This window comes from Hippopotamus amphibius, chromosome 8 (genome assembly GCF_030028045.1).
Source record: "Hippopotamus amphibius kiboko isolate mHipAmp2 chromosome 8, mHipAmp2.hap2, whole genome shotgun sequence".
Lineage (NCBI taxonomy): Eukaryota > Metazoa > Chordata > Mammalia > Artiodactyla > Hippopotamidae > Hippopotamus > Hippopotamus amphibius.
The window spans coordinates 124,596,082-124,611,318 of NC_080193.1; the positions used below are offsets into that span (position 1 = coordinate 124,596,082).

At 41.1% G+C, this 15,237-nt stretch overlaps 1 long non-coding RNA gene across 1 annotated transcript in view; it reads left to right on the plus strand.

Moving 5' to 3' along the window:
• LOC130858231 (uncharacterized) overlaps positions 1–15,237 on the plus strand; it is a 48,429-nt gene that overhangs the window by 13,305 nt on the left and 19,887 nt on the right. The window contains exons 2-3 of the long non-coding RNA XR_009055023.1: positions 11,524–11,638; positions 12,310–12,430. This is a non-coding gene — a long non-coding RNA (uncharacterized LOC130858231). The remainder of the gene's footprint in view (positions 1–11,523; positions 11,639–12,309; positions 12,431–15,237) is intronic.

Below are 15,237 nucleotides of genomic sequence, written 5' to 3' on the forward strand. Positions count from 1 at the left end.
TTTTATCAAGATTCCAAGAATAATTAGAATTTTGATTGAAATTATATTATAGTTATGCATACTTTGAGGGAATAATTTAAAATTTTTACAGTGTTGAATCTTCTTATCCAAGAACATGGTATAGCTCTCTATTTAAGCCTTCTCTTATACTCTTGGTTAGTTATATAATTGTCTTCATGTAGATTTGGCAAATTTCTTAAGCTTATGTTTTTGTTGTTAGGGTAGATGGAATCTTCTCCATTTTATTTTCCTTTAAGAGTGTCAAGGCCCTCTTTTTGGCCCAAGCAAAATCTTCACATCTCATAACCTTACTATGCAAATAGTCTGTGATTCTAATTTCTCTACTAAGCTATATTAATCTCTAGGAAGAATTTAGCTCAATTATCCAGATTCCATTATAGAATTAAATCTTATACTTTTTAGTATAAATTTGAGTTTGAAAGTTAAAAGTAAGAAATGTTTTTCAGAAGAGTAAATTTAGAAAAAAAAATCAGAATTGGATAAATTTGAAGACAGTGGCCACTGTACTAGTACTACAGTACCCCCTAGTGGACACAAAGAAACGTGGTGTTATTTACACCAAGAATGACCCCAGTCTCCTCCATAGGCATTTAGAATCTGGAGGGGCCTTAGTGATCAAGTTGGTCAACATCCCTAGCTCCAGATAAGGAAACTGAGGAACAAAAAAGAAATGATTGGCCTAAGTTTACATAGTCAACCCAAGGCTGACGTCCTAGATTCTTAACTCTCATTTTTCTTCCTCCTTCCCCCGCCCTTTTTCTTTCTTCTGCCTTTATCAACAGTAACAGTATTATGAAGCAGAGTGCTAAGAATATAAGTATAAAAAATATTTAGTCTTTGTCTTCAAGTCTAGTTTTCTTTCAAGCCTACTTCTTTTAACACATTGCAGAGAATGACCAAACAACCATGTAAGCAAAGGTTCTCAGTCATCCACAAATCGACTCACAATGTGATTCATTATTGAGACTGGACTGGAAAATATATTTGCAGATGTGGAAAGTGCCCTTGACCAGGTTCAGATCACTTCATATAAAGAGAAGACTTCACAGATTTATAACTGAATTTTATTGCAAAAAAAATAACAATAGAATATTGAAGGTGTTTATGTGTGCCCACCACCTAATCCCAAACATTTTCATTTGAGTGTACTTCATTGAGCAAATCTTTATTGAGGACCTACGTGCAAGGCATGTACTAAACACTGTGTTTAGTATGGTAAAGAGAACACATATTGTCCTATGGTTTCTGCGCTCATAAAACTTATAGTCTCCTCTCTGTGCGCGCGCGCATGTGTGTGTATGTATGTGTGTGTGTAATTCTCTAAATCCCAGGAAAAATGTTTTCCCCACTTTACTTTGACAAGTCTTATTTTGATATTATGGAAATCAGGTAGTATGCAAACATTTTCTAAAATTACTCAGCCCACACCATAAGGGAAATAAATAATAAAGCTTTGGGATCAGATAGGACTGGATTGAATCCCAGTCCCACCATTTACAAGCAATTAAACAAACTGATTCACTTCTCTAAGCCCCAGTTGCTTTTTTATTATGAAAATAATATGTATCCTTTGTGAGGGATGATAGTTTATCATTATCCTTATTAATTCCTAAACAGAGACATTACTTCTTGAGTCAAAAGCATGAATTATATATTATTTTTCCTAAAGTGCAGATAAGTTATCGAAAGAGAAGCATTAATATTGTTCACTCAGTTTCACAAAGAATGTCATTTTCCAGAATTAATACAGAAAAATACGTGTAACCATTGACATTTTAATTTTTTAAAAAATAAGGTAAAATCCCCCACCAATGGCTGCTACTACAAAAGCATTTCTTTAAGGCTTATTTTCTTCCATGGGTGAACATGGCCTTGCTCCATAGAAACAAAGCCTATTATTTCAATTATGATAAATAAACCTGGTGTGACCATTGTTTAAGGGATTTTTTTAGTACATTGTATCCAAACATCACTCCACCTATTTAATGGCTTGTCAAAGGCAAGAATCATGTTTTACTTCCACTGTCTTCCCTGCCCAATGATACCTTGCATAGATTTAGAGCGTGCTAAATGTGTGCTAAGTAAAAAGACCATATCTTATTATTTGCTATTTGATAAGTAAGCTGAGAGAGAAAATCTGGCCTTCGTTATAGGTACACTTACTTTGTTGTACCTGCAAATAGCAATAGTCAAACAAATTCCATTCCTGTAACATTCATTCTAGAGGAGTGGAAGACTGGTATGTTTGCACATGGAGTGCATGCAGCAGGCCAGCTTCCTTTCCCTGTTGTAATAGTTCCTTAAGCTTGCTTCACACAATACGCGTCCTATGAAAAGCCCAGGGTTTCAAGATCAAACACGTTTGGGAAACTTTGGCCAGCATTTTCCTCTCTTGCAAGTTCACAGTGCACATTGGTAAATTAAAGACTATTAGAAGTCCTGGCTGTAATAAAGAAAATTATTTACAATGGTTTTACCTAGCATTCCCCAAATTTATTTGACCCGTGTTTCACCTGTAAACATCCTGCAGAACTAGTAGCTTCTGTGGAACACACTGATTCCAGGAAAGTGCCCCTCAGTCTTCAAAGGACCTCTTTATCTTGTTAACATACACACACACACACAGCCTGCCATTTCATCTCCAAATCTTGCAGGATGAGAATGTGAGCATTTCCAGCAACATCTTAACTATGGAAAAATTACACCACTTCAGAGGTCCCAGAAACTTAACACAATTTAACTATTTATGTAAGAAGAGTTCTATTTGAATCCAGGAAATGTCTCCACAGGAATGCTTGCCATAAAATCCAATAACAGATATCCAAATTCTGTTTTGTATCTGGGAGGGAAGGAGAGAGAGAGGGGAAAAAACATAAAATTATCACTACCAAATCTCCCTGATGTTTCTTACAGTTTTCTGCAAATCAGTATAGTGTCCATTTTCCCATAACTCCATCTTGGGCTTCCAGTTTATTTTTGTGTTTCTCATTCTCTTCTCTAGATGGCAGCACAGGTAAAAAAAATGCCAGAAAACCTCAGCGCAGGCTGGCCTCAATGGCAGCAAACAGCTATCAACAGCTTGCCCCCAGCTCACCCTTCCTTTTTATTTAAAAAAAAAACAAAACACCAAACCAAGGTATGATGGTTGACACTTAATTTTTTCAAATAGATTTAATCAGGTATATGAGGATGGAAAGAATTAATGGCAAACTGATATCAGTGAGTGAGGAAACTGACTACTTAGCAGCTTCTCTCCCATGTTAGTTGTGTTTTCTATATCTTAAAGATAATGTCATCAGTGTTCCTACATTGTGCAGGTCATGCATCCTGTCATATAAACATCATTACACTGGGCACCCAATACAGCCAAACTCCAAGCCACTTGGTTTGCTATAAGTATTAGATTTAAGACACATAATAATGCTATTTTACTGACTCTTTTGTCAACGGATGCTTTGAATATGCAGTGAAGTGATTGCCACATCACCAGATGCTGCACTGAAGCTTAGAGTTTAGGAAGTTAGCATGAAGGGTACACTTCATGAAAAGCATACAAGTTACGGTTGCATTAATAATGCAAGCAAAATGTTGTGGAATGGACTTAGAAGATCTTTATATCAAAGCCCCACTAGGATTTTCTTAAAACTTTCCTTTTCCTGGGGTCATTGAATCTCTTTACTAAACAATAAAATGGGGTCTACCAGCAACTAAAAAATCTGCTGACAGAGAGAATATAAGGAAGATGAAGCCCTCAATGTATGGCATTTCAAGGGCTCAGGAGTACTCCAAAGAACACTAAATTGTTCATGTGTAGTGAACTGGACAGACACTAAAATGTGACCTCTGCCTTTTAGACAAACAAAAAAACTCACCATGGGGAGTGAAAATAAATATAGTGTGTAAATAAGCCAACCTGAGACCAAGTGGACTGTGGTTCATATTTAAGAAAAAAATTTATTTGTAATGATCAGAGTCCTGTGTAAATTTTCTCTCCTTTTTTTTTCTTTCTTTCTTTTTTTTTTTTTAATGAAAGCAACCATTCTAGGAAATTACTCTAAGCACCACATCTTTCCTTGATGGAGTACCCTTTGATATTCCTTGGGTTGAAATTAGTTAATGCTATGATGAGTCAGGCTATCTGCTTTTCCCAAAACATCTCCTGGTGGTCGTAGGTTACTGAATGCTTTTCCCTGGGCTCTAAGTTTAGAAACAAAACCAAGGCCTAAAATGAACAAGCAGAGAGGCACTGAGATAGTACAGAATATGAGGGGGTGAAGGAAGCTGGGATGTTGAGTATCACCCAGCCACTGGCTTACACAGGCCACAAGAGTCATACCATCCCACACTGTCCAGAACTGCTGACCAGCAGCCCTCAACTATAGCCACTATAGCCTTTCTCTGGAGTCAAACCCAAAGCATTCCTTCCAGACACCCATGAGTCTTAGATGTGTGACACACCCAGGACAAAGCTAAAGTCTGAGAAGTGTTACCTATTAATTCTCCTGTATCAATGCAGCTGCCAAACCACCATCCCTCAGACCCCCGATATCCCTGGTGTTTGCCCAGGAGAGGCCCTTTCAATGAATATCCTCTTAGGAATGCTCATCCTCATACCTGACTCAGTGCCCCACTCCTCCCTTTTCTCCTACATTTTTCCTCTGTGACCCCCAGAATCCCATTCCATCATCAACAAAGCACCTGATACCCCCATCCTCTCCCTTAAGAAACCTGGCTTTTCCCCCAGGCACACTGCCTCTGCAGCCCTCACAAGTAGAGGCTGCCAGGTCAGGTCTTTTCTGTCATACACTACCATTTCCATGGGTCTCCGTTCTCTGCCCTCTGAGACCCAGGCAACATATCCATTATGTCACACTCCATTCCAGCTGTCATCTACTGACTGCCTGGTCATAGCCTTTATTTATTTAAGTCATTGGCAATGGGCCCACAGTATTCCTCTTCATTCCAAATTCTGCCAACACTCCAGCCCATTCGGTATGTCCATGAGGCATTCTTGACCTCTCAATTCCTTGATTCCATCTCCAATTATGTTTTCCATGATGTTTCAGTCACTGAATCCCATGGTCACTCCCAGACTTTGTCATCAAGAAACCACAGCACTGGGAATTCCCTGGCAGTCCAGTGGTTAGGACTTGGCACTTTCACTGCTGTGGCCTGGGTTCAATCCCTGGTCCAGGAAATAAGATCCTGCAAGCCACCCAGCACAGCCGAAAGAAAGGAAGAGAAGGAAGGAAGGAAGGAAGGAAGGAAGGAAGGAAGAAAAGGAAAGAAAGGAAAGAAAGAAAGGAAGGAAGGAAGGAAGAGAGAGAGAGAGAGAGAGAGAGAGAGAGAGAGAGAGAGAAAGAAAGAAAGAAAGAAAGAAAGAAAGAAAAGAAAGAAAGGAAGAAAGAAAGAAAGAGAAAGAAAGAAAGAAAGAAAGAAAGAAAGAAAGAAAGAAAGAAAGAAAGAAAGAAAGAAAGAAAGAAAGAAAGAAAGAAAGAAAGAAAGAAAGAAAGGAAGGAAGGGAAAGAAACCACAGCACCTCTGAACGCACGACTTTCTATTCCTCTAATTCTTCTCACTTGGTTATTTTCACTTCATCAATTTTCCAAAATTATAATCTTTCTGTTTTCTTCTGTCTCCTTATTTGTCATCCACTTGCTGTCTCCTCTTCCTTCTCTACCCAGGAAGGATTCCATGCTTCATACCGTTAGCCTTTGACCAGTGTCCTCAACTCCATTACTCCATTACTCTTCTGTTTCATCTGCCTGACAAAACATAGAACATATACCTTGAATCCAGTTGTCTGCTTTGACCATTGCTTTACCTGGGCTGCTAGACGCTGCTGGAGAAAGCCACATGGTCACACAGATGCTCTAAGTTCACGTTTGGCAACCTTAAGTGGGCCTTCAGTGTGGCCTGCAGTCCTATCACATTCCCCTGACCTGCTTAATCTTTCTGAATCCCAAGAGGGGCTATTTCAAGAATTCTCCTCTCTTTCCAAACAACCATGCCTGCCCTCTCTACATTCTCTGTTTGTGATTTTCTTTCCCACTTATCAAAGGGAGAGGAAATAAAAGTTATGAGATGTGAGCAGCCTCAGTTTTCCATGGCAACCTATAAACTTACTTGGATCTTTACCCATCCTGCCTTTTATTATAAAAGAGGTTCTCCTCCCCATCGACGGCTGATCTCTAGACTGTGCTCTGGATTCCGTCTCCTCCTGACTTCTCATTGACCTCACTCCCAATTATTGCTTCTCACTCTCATCTTCATAGTCAAGCTCTTCCTCCATAGTGGCTCCTTCCTTCTCAGGTTAAAAAAAGCCACATTCCCCTCCATCTGCAGTTCTCTCTTCCCCTTGCCAGCTAAACTTCTTGTAGAAGTTGTCTCTACTCACTTTATAAAATCACTTTCTCTAAGACAAGCAGTGATCTCCATGCATCTAAATTCAAGGGACACTTTACAGTTCTCTTTATTTGACCTTAAGTGGCCTTTGGCATGTCCTCCTTCTGGATACTTTCTCTTTCCTGGGCATCTATGACACTATCTACATGCTCCTAGATATCACTCTCTACACCAAACCTTTCTCTTGAGCCTCAGACCCAGATAGCTACCTTTTAGCCAGTCCCACCTACAGGTTCCACAGGCATCTTAAACTGAACTAATTTCCTCTTCAAACCCATATCTCCTCCTGAATTTCCCCTTTGAGTGGCGAGCATTGCTGTGGACTCAGTAATGCAGCCAGAAGTTTGTGTATCATCCCTGACTGCTTTCTTTCCATCATCTCTCACGTCCAACTTCATCACCATGAATTCTTGATTCTATTTCTCTTATCCTTTTGCTTATCTCCTTCCTCTCTGCCACTATCATGCCTCACCTAACCCTGATCTCTCTGTTTCTATTCTTCCTCTCAAACCTTTCCCCAGGCAGTCACCATGTGATTGTAACAAGCAAGGAATTTCACAGACACAAGACTCTCCAGACACTCAGATATGCAAAAATGAAACACTTTTTCCTAGAGTAAATTTAATGTCTGAATCTGAACCTCCAGCCTTCTTCCTGGCAGACAGCTTAATCTAGATTCTCTCAAGTAAATTTAGTGATTTGGCATGAACTGAGATTATATAAGTATTTCTGTTTAGAATCCAGTTTCACGTCTTCTTTCCCCTCTTCCTGCCTCTTACTCTTGGGTCTCCTTGGGCTGACTACCCAAGGGAAGTGGAGAAGGGGATGATGGTTCATGTCTGATTGGCTGCACATGGCGATGGAGTGGGAACGACCCATTTGGTCTCATCTGGGGTAGTCCTCATGCTGGTGCCAGCTGCTAATGCTGCCATTGTCTCTCCTCTCCCCCGGGCAGGGCCCAGTGTGCTGTCTAGGTTTTGGGCCCTGCTGACTGTGATGGGTGGTGATGGGCTGGCTGGGTGCACATGCAGGTCCCAAGTAGCTTCACCTCTCAAAGGGGCAGCCACATTCCTGCAACTCCAGTGAGCAATCCTGGAACCTTTCTTCCCTTTGTCCAGCCTATCCCCTTTCCAAGTTAGATCATTTCTTCTCCCCTCCCAGCACAGAGGGAAAAAAATCAATTCACATTTATGCACTTATGTGAATTGTTTAATCTCATTAGTTTAATCTCTGGGTTAAAGTGCAGAACACTTTGTATTTGAATTTGGTAGTGTAGAGTCTGGGTCTCTCTCAGCAGCAGACTGCCTCCTCAATAATCAATGTGCTTTTCACTCTAGTAACAAGAGTCTGGTGGAGTGAGTGTGTGTGGGGGTTGGGGGGGGGGGGTGGCAGGGTGCTAGTTGGTAGCTCAGAGCCCAGGGAGAGAGCAGAGAGTACATTCCATTAATACTTCACATATCAACCTGTCACATGTTCTTTCAAAATCATAAATCTGATCGTCATTCACCTGCAAAAAGACTGTCGCTTCCCATTGCCTTTAGAATAAAGTATAAACTTTTAAACTTGACTTACAAGTTAAGATCTGTCCCCAGTTTACCTCTCCCACCTTATTTCCCACAATTTCCCCTCTTCTTTCAGTTCCTTGGGCTTATCATCCCCTCCTTTGCCTCTGGACTTCCTCACATTCCTAGAAGATTTTCTCCATCTTTTCCCTACACCTGGCTAATTCCTGCACATTCCTGAGGTCTCCGGTTAAATGCTGCCTCCCCAGAGAAGTCCTCTTTGATCTTCCTCCCACCCCAGACTTTGATGTGTCCCTTCCAGGCACTCCCATAACATTCTCATGTCATGGCGCTTATCACATTTTAGTTGGTTTTATCTGTCTGCTCTCCCACTAGATTATAAATGCGTTTAAGGCAAGACTGTGTCTGTCTGGATGACTGTTCTCTCTCCAGCACCTAACATGTGCCTGACATGTGGTAGGAGCTCAGTGAATGTTTGTTAAATAAGAAATAAGTTAATGAATGAAGAATAATTGAACACACAAGCCAGATATTAGCTGGCTTCATGTGTACTGTGTTTGCTGTAAAGCAGGACACAGTACTTTGTCTTTCTAAAAGCAAGTCAGCTCCACAAAGAAGAGGTAAGCAATGTAGATTTGACTGAAATTTTTATGAAGAGACAGAGGAGAGGATTTAAATGCAAGCATTTTTATTCTTCCCTCAATGCCCCTCGTTGGCTTACAAATTTTGGGTCTCCCTCTCCTTTGACTCTTCCTTCATCCCCCACCCCAGCTCACCTTTCCCGTCCCTAAGAAACTATCCCTCTAAGAGGACTATTCAGTATGAACTGGAGAGAGATGGGGCTAGTATCAGTGAATACCATTTAGGAGACAATTGAAAAAGGTCAGGCGGAGATGGTGAAGGCCTGAATTAAGAAAATGACAAAATAAAGAGGAGAGGGTAAGTTTAGGAAATGCTTTGGAAGGAAGATCAACAGGATGTGGTTACTGATTGGGTTGGGGTAGAAGACAAAAGAAAGCAGAATATAAGGTACATCCCAGGTATTGGTGAATGTGAAAGAAAGAGAAGGAGAGAGGAAGGAAGGAATGAAGGAAGGAAAGAAGGAAGGAAGGAAGGAAAGAAGTGATTGGAAGATAATGAGTGAAAGGGTAGAAGTGACAATGCCATAGGATTAGATTTATTACAAGAGAAGTAGGAGAGGGGATTAAGCAAGGAAGGACAAGTATAAGAATTATTAGCTCTTGAGAGTGTAACTGAACTAAGAGACCAAAATTGCTGGTGTCACTACTACACATAATTGTGTGATTTTCTTTAACAACTTGGGTTAGTAATGGTAAGAGCTGAGAAAATTGGTGGTAGCTTGATCGAAGACTTGGAATTTGCTGGGAGATCTGCTGGGGCAGAAGGACCAAGGGGCAAGGGGATTGATGATGCCATGTCCATCAAAGTGATAGGCAATGGCACCCAGGCTCAATAGTGATAGAAGTGAGCCAGGAAGGTGCTGATAGACTGGGGGGGAGGAGGAGTAGAAGAGGGGCCAAGGAACTGGATGTTTTGATGTAGCGAAGAGTAAGTAAGAAAACCAGCATACTAAGAAACAGAAGATGTAGAACAGAGAAGGGACCATGTATGTTTGCAGGGAGTAGGAATCCACAGACTCCAGGACCCAAGAAGAAAACAAACCTAGAAAGGAAAGGGTTCCTTTCTTCCTGTGAAATGAGGGGGAAGGAGAAAAGGAACTGTCTTGTTTAAATCTTTCTTAGCAGAGAAGAAGCAGAAAGAGGAGGCCAATGTTGTAGAATCTTGATCTCTTCCGTCAAGCAAGATGGGAGTGATAGGCAGGAGGTGAGATTGTAGGAAAGATGAAGAAAATGTGGTGGGAAAGCACCTATCTTGACTGAAAAATCAGACAATTGCATGTTGGTAGTGAGGGCTCAGCTGGAACAGTCAGCTGACATTGGCTTGGATCAGATTTCTAAATTTTCCCCAGCGACATCTGCTGTAGAGCAGAAACAGAAAGTACATGGTGGATTTCTCTTGGGGTGGGGAGTATAAAGATAGGAATGGATGAAGGACCAAGCGCATAAGGGCACTTATCAGGATTATTGCTGAAATCATCAACACTGGTAACAAGCTGAGAGGAAGACAAGCAGGGCTGATGGGCCCTTGGTGCTATGAGAACAGTGGTGCGTGAAGTAGCAGGACTCACAACGAGGACAGAGAGTTCAGTGGCCCTGATAAAAATAACTTCAGAATCTTCCAGACATTTTCCCCATAAAGTAAAAAGGTGAATGCCCCTTTAAATCATTAACTAAACCAGCATTCAGATCTGGGCAGACTCTCCCAGGCTGGGCTGTTCTGCTTTGCCAGGAATCAGTAAGCTTCTGTGAACCCTCCAGGGCAAGTGAGGCATGATCCTTCTTCCCTGTCTGGACAAGCTTGATCTGGCTTCCCTCCTCCTGCTAAAGCAGGCCTGAGGTATGTGCCAGGATTCTGTGTCTTAGACTAATTATCACATTCCAGAATGTTCTGGGCTCCTCCTGATATAGCCTTTCAGCTTTTAGAGGGTCCTGCTCTAACCCTCCCTGGCTGTGCCCCTCACCACAGGGTGAGGAGACTAGGGCCAAGAGAATGTGTCCATTCAGAACGCACATTGATTCCCTCTAGACCACACTCTGGGTATGTTGAATCATCTCAGAATTCTTTACTCATATTCCCCAAGCTCACTTTCCAGGCCTGCCTACACTTCCTCCCCAGTCCTTCCTCTCAAGGGCAAAAACCATGGCATTAGTACACTCACTCCTCAGCCTGAAGGTCACCAGGGGATGGTGCACAGAGCGTGGATGTGTGGGCTGGGGCATCCACACTCCTGCAAGAGAGGTCCTTCTCCATTAGAGCCAGGGATGGGAAGAGAAGAGGGGCAGCTTCAACCTGGGGTCCAGCTCACTCCATGCCTCCATGTCCTATTGCAGGACTCCAGGGAGTTCAAGAATTATACATTCAAACTTGATCTTCAGATCATTAGGAAGGTAGCAAGTTATCAAGTTAGGAAAATAGAACATATTTATAGCTTTTACATACATAGTTAGACATGGGATACAGACCTCCATTTGTACTTTCCCTTGGTCTCACAAATGTCAGGGGTAGTCCTGGCTCCCGCAATGTATTATTTGCCTGTTGTGAAGAGTAGCTCTTTAAAATTATTATTCTAAGTTTATTTGACATATAATTAGGTCCAAATCATATCCCAGGATGGTCAAAAAAATTCATTAAAAATCCTGTCTGGATTTCTAAAAAGTTTTGGAATTTTTGACATCATTTTATGTCATTTGATATAGTATGTTTTGACAACATTTTATGTCATTTGATGGAGTATGTGTCTCTGTGTAACTAATGTCCATAGTTAAGCTGAATTTCCTAAAAGAATTTGTTAACATTTTTATCCTGCTGTAACATTCAAGGTACATAGCTTGGCCTTGAGCATAAGCCCCATCGGATGAACATTAGAACATATCTTCTGTATATCCCTTCTGATTTTGAGGGTGATTTACCACATCTTTTTCATATGTTCCAGATGCTTACTGAAACATTCAATCGGACTAGTGCTAAATTTGAGACCTGACCTGCAAATCCATGCCTTACATCTTCATTCCTTCATTATCAGGTCTTAATTAAAGGAACAGAAACAGGTAAAGCTGAAAATGTTTGGTCATTAAACTAAGAGAAAGAGGGGAGGTGACCTCTGGATTGACTGATAGGGCCTACTCTTCTCATTCCACTTACACTTTGGCAAGCCCTCTAACACATCTTGAATCTCAGAATGGGATGTGACTCCTTGGGAGAGTCTGTGCTAGGACCTTCCAATAGTGGTTTACAATCGGCCAACAAATCTCAAAGCTTGATTTGGAGGATATCAGTATGAGAAGCGAGAGGCTCAATTTCTAAAAGAGTCAAGAGAGCATTGATCTAGGCTTGAGAAGACCCAAGTTCTTAACTCAAAACTATGATCAAGTCATTGCTTAAGCGACACAAGGCTCTGTTCTAGATCTTCTACAACTGTAAAATGTGGGAGAGGGGGCAGAAGGAGGGAGAAGAATTCGTTTAGCTTACTGTTTCCCATACTTACTAAGCTGTAGAACCCTTTTCTTTTGCAGCAGTGGGTGAAATTAAAATTCTGAGGAATGCTCTTTTGGAAACGTGAGACAATTAGTGGTTCTCCACAGGCAGGCCAAGTGGGGATTCCCACCCGCCACCCCCGCACCCCTGCCCCCAGGACATTTGGCAAGGTCTAGACACATTTTTGGTTGTCACAACTGAGGAGGCTTCATTTTTCTTTCTCTGTTTACTCTCATTCCTTCAGGCTGTCCCTGTGGCTTCTGTACTCCTTCAAGCTGCCCAGCAGTGGTGCTGGTGAAAACCTGACATGACCTCTCAGCTCAGCCTCCTCTGTGGGTACCACTTGCCTCATCTGTACAGTGGAGGTAATGTTGTCCTCTCAGGATATTATGAAAACCAGAAGAATGTATTTATATTACACCCTGCACTAGGCATTATAACTTGTTTGATTTTCCTTGTCCACTTGGTCATCAGTTTTCCCTGGTTGTGGCCCCTGGATTGCTCTGGGCAGTATTTCTCGAAGTAAGGGACACAGATCACCTGCATCTGGATAGGAGGGAGAGAGGACAGAAGTCTGCTCTTATACAACTCTAACGTCCTGCACTTTTGAATTTTTTATCGCAGTATAACATACACATAGGAAAATTTATTTATTGTAAGTGAACAGCTCAGTGAATTTTCATAAACTGAAGACACTCATGAAACCAACACCCAGATCAAGAAATAAAACATGACCAGCACCCCAGAAGCCCTCTGCTTGCGAACTTTGAGAACCGGTGTCATAGGAAGAGCCCAGCTGTGGAGCTCTCCTTCGCCACAGTCCCGCTCTTTTCTCATGAGCCACGTCTGCATGCTGTGTAAGCCCTCCCCCGCCTGAGAGGCTGGGCCTGTGGCCTCACGCGCACCCTTAGTAGTGATGAGACTTCCTTTGTGAGAAGGGTCACAAAGGGTGTTTCCATCATTTGTATTCCTAGCATACACCCTAAACTGCTTAAAGTAAATGAATTCAGGTCCTAGCCAGCAAGGAGTGGAGATCACTCATGGCCTGAAAGTATCGGCTTATTACAACACTCCAGCATTTTCTCACGGAAGGGTGAATGAGGTGGATTCTAGTATAATTACCTTTGTGTAATTGAAAACTAAATCACTGATGACTGCATTGTTTAAATATCCACGTAAATACTTCCATTTTATTGCACTTATTTTTGCAGGACATGCTACTACCAAATAGGCTATTAATTTTTCTAGCAGATTAAAATGGGTGCATTAAAAACTAGCACAGCTCAGATAGATGCCGGCTTTTTCCAGAAATCATTGGAGAGAGCTTGTCTTTTTCTTTAATCCAGCTATGCAAATAATCTGTTAGACCAAGACCTATAATAACACAGGTCTTGCCAAAAAGAGATCAGGTTTCTATGCAATATAATTTAGGTAAGATTTTAAATAGTAGAACAAGAGCCTGTGGTGCTTTTGCCTATATCTCCTCAAATTTTAACATGCGTACAGATCTCCTAGGGATCTTGTTAAAATGCAGATTCTTGTTAAAATGCAGATTTCATGGGTCTTGAGGCCTGAGATTCTGCATTTCTAACAGGTTCCCAGGTGGTGCTGTTGCTGCTGGTCTGAGGACCGCACCTTGAGCAGCAAGAGTAGTCAGAATAAGCACTGACTAGAAGCCCGGGTTCACATCCGAGCTTCAGTTTCCTGGTATATACAGACTGTTTCTAAGTCCTTTCTAACTGTACAATTCCACAATTCAGTAATCTCTCTTCACTTATTAGCTCATTTTTCTTTAGGCTGCTGATTCTCATTGTTTATAAGCTGTTGTATTAGATATTGTGTATTGGAGGGCCAGGTAAAAACTCTTACTTAGGGCTGAAAAGTTTTATTTTTAAACTTCTACAAGTCTACCTCAATCCATGGAAAATTTTGGCTGATTGATAACATGATACTGGGCTTGGATCATAAGCTAAACTTGAGTCAGCAGAGTAGGGCTTTGGTTAGATAAATAAGTGTAAACCTGGGAGTATGACCAAAAGAAAGGAATAGCTAATCCTCCCAGTATAGGCTGTCCTTATATGAATACTTTATTCAAATATCCACAACTAGGAAGAGCTGCAGAACATGTAAAGAAAATTTCAAAGAACTGGGATTATGTAGCTTGTGAGGAGAGGACAAAGCATGCACCAGAAACCAGCATATCCTGTGAAGTAAATGGCTTTACAATGCAGCAGAGTAGATTTAGATTAACTCTAAAGCAGAACTTTCTCATGAGAGTGATGATCCTAGGTGGTAAGATTGCCAATGGTAATTTCTCTTTCCAAAGACATAAAACCAGCCTTAACTCTCATATGTACATTGTCTTTCACTTGTGTTATTAGTGGATATATCACCTGGGATTCAGTGTAGACACCACTCTACGTATTAAATACAAAGAATATGCTCACAAAACAATGAAGAAGATTTGCAGGCCAGTCCACACAGCAACAGCCTAGAGGTCAGAAAGCTATGGAGACCACTGCCAACACCACAGCCACTTCTCACCGATGGAGGTAGTGACAATAAGGAGGCAGAGAAAGTCTAGCCGCTGAAAATTATTTCTAATAAACTACCCACATTAACAACTAACAGAGAAAACTAACAAGTGGGGAAAATAGCATCCATCTTCCTTTTACCTTCCAAATCTCTCTTCATTATATCTGATTGGCAAAATCTAGTTTATATAGTTATAGTTTTTTAACTATAGGTCAATATTTATTAAAGTATAACATACACACAGAAAAATGCGCAAATCATAGTCAGCTTGATGAATTTTCGTAAAGTGAACATACCCATGTAACCAGCACCCAGATGAGGAGATGGAAATTCCTAACACCCAGAAGCACCCCTTATGCTCTTTTCTAGGCATTAGCCTCCCCGAAATTAACTGCAATCTTGGCTTCTAATATCATAGAGCAATTTTGCCTTTTTTTAAATCTTATACAAAGTAGAATGATATAATATGTACTCTTTTATGACTGGCTCTTCTCACTCAGCATTATTTTTGTGAAATTTATCCATGCTGTGTGTATAGCAATAGTACCTTCATTTTCATTGCTGTATGATATTCCATTGGATGAATATAACAGAATTTATGTATTCTACTGCAGACGGACGTTTGTTTTGTTTCCAG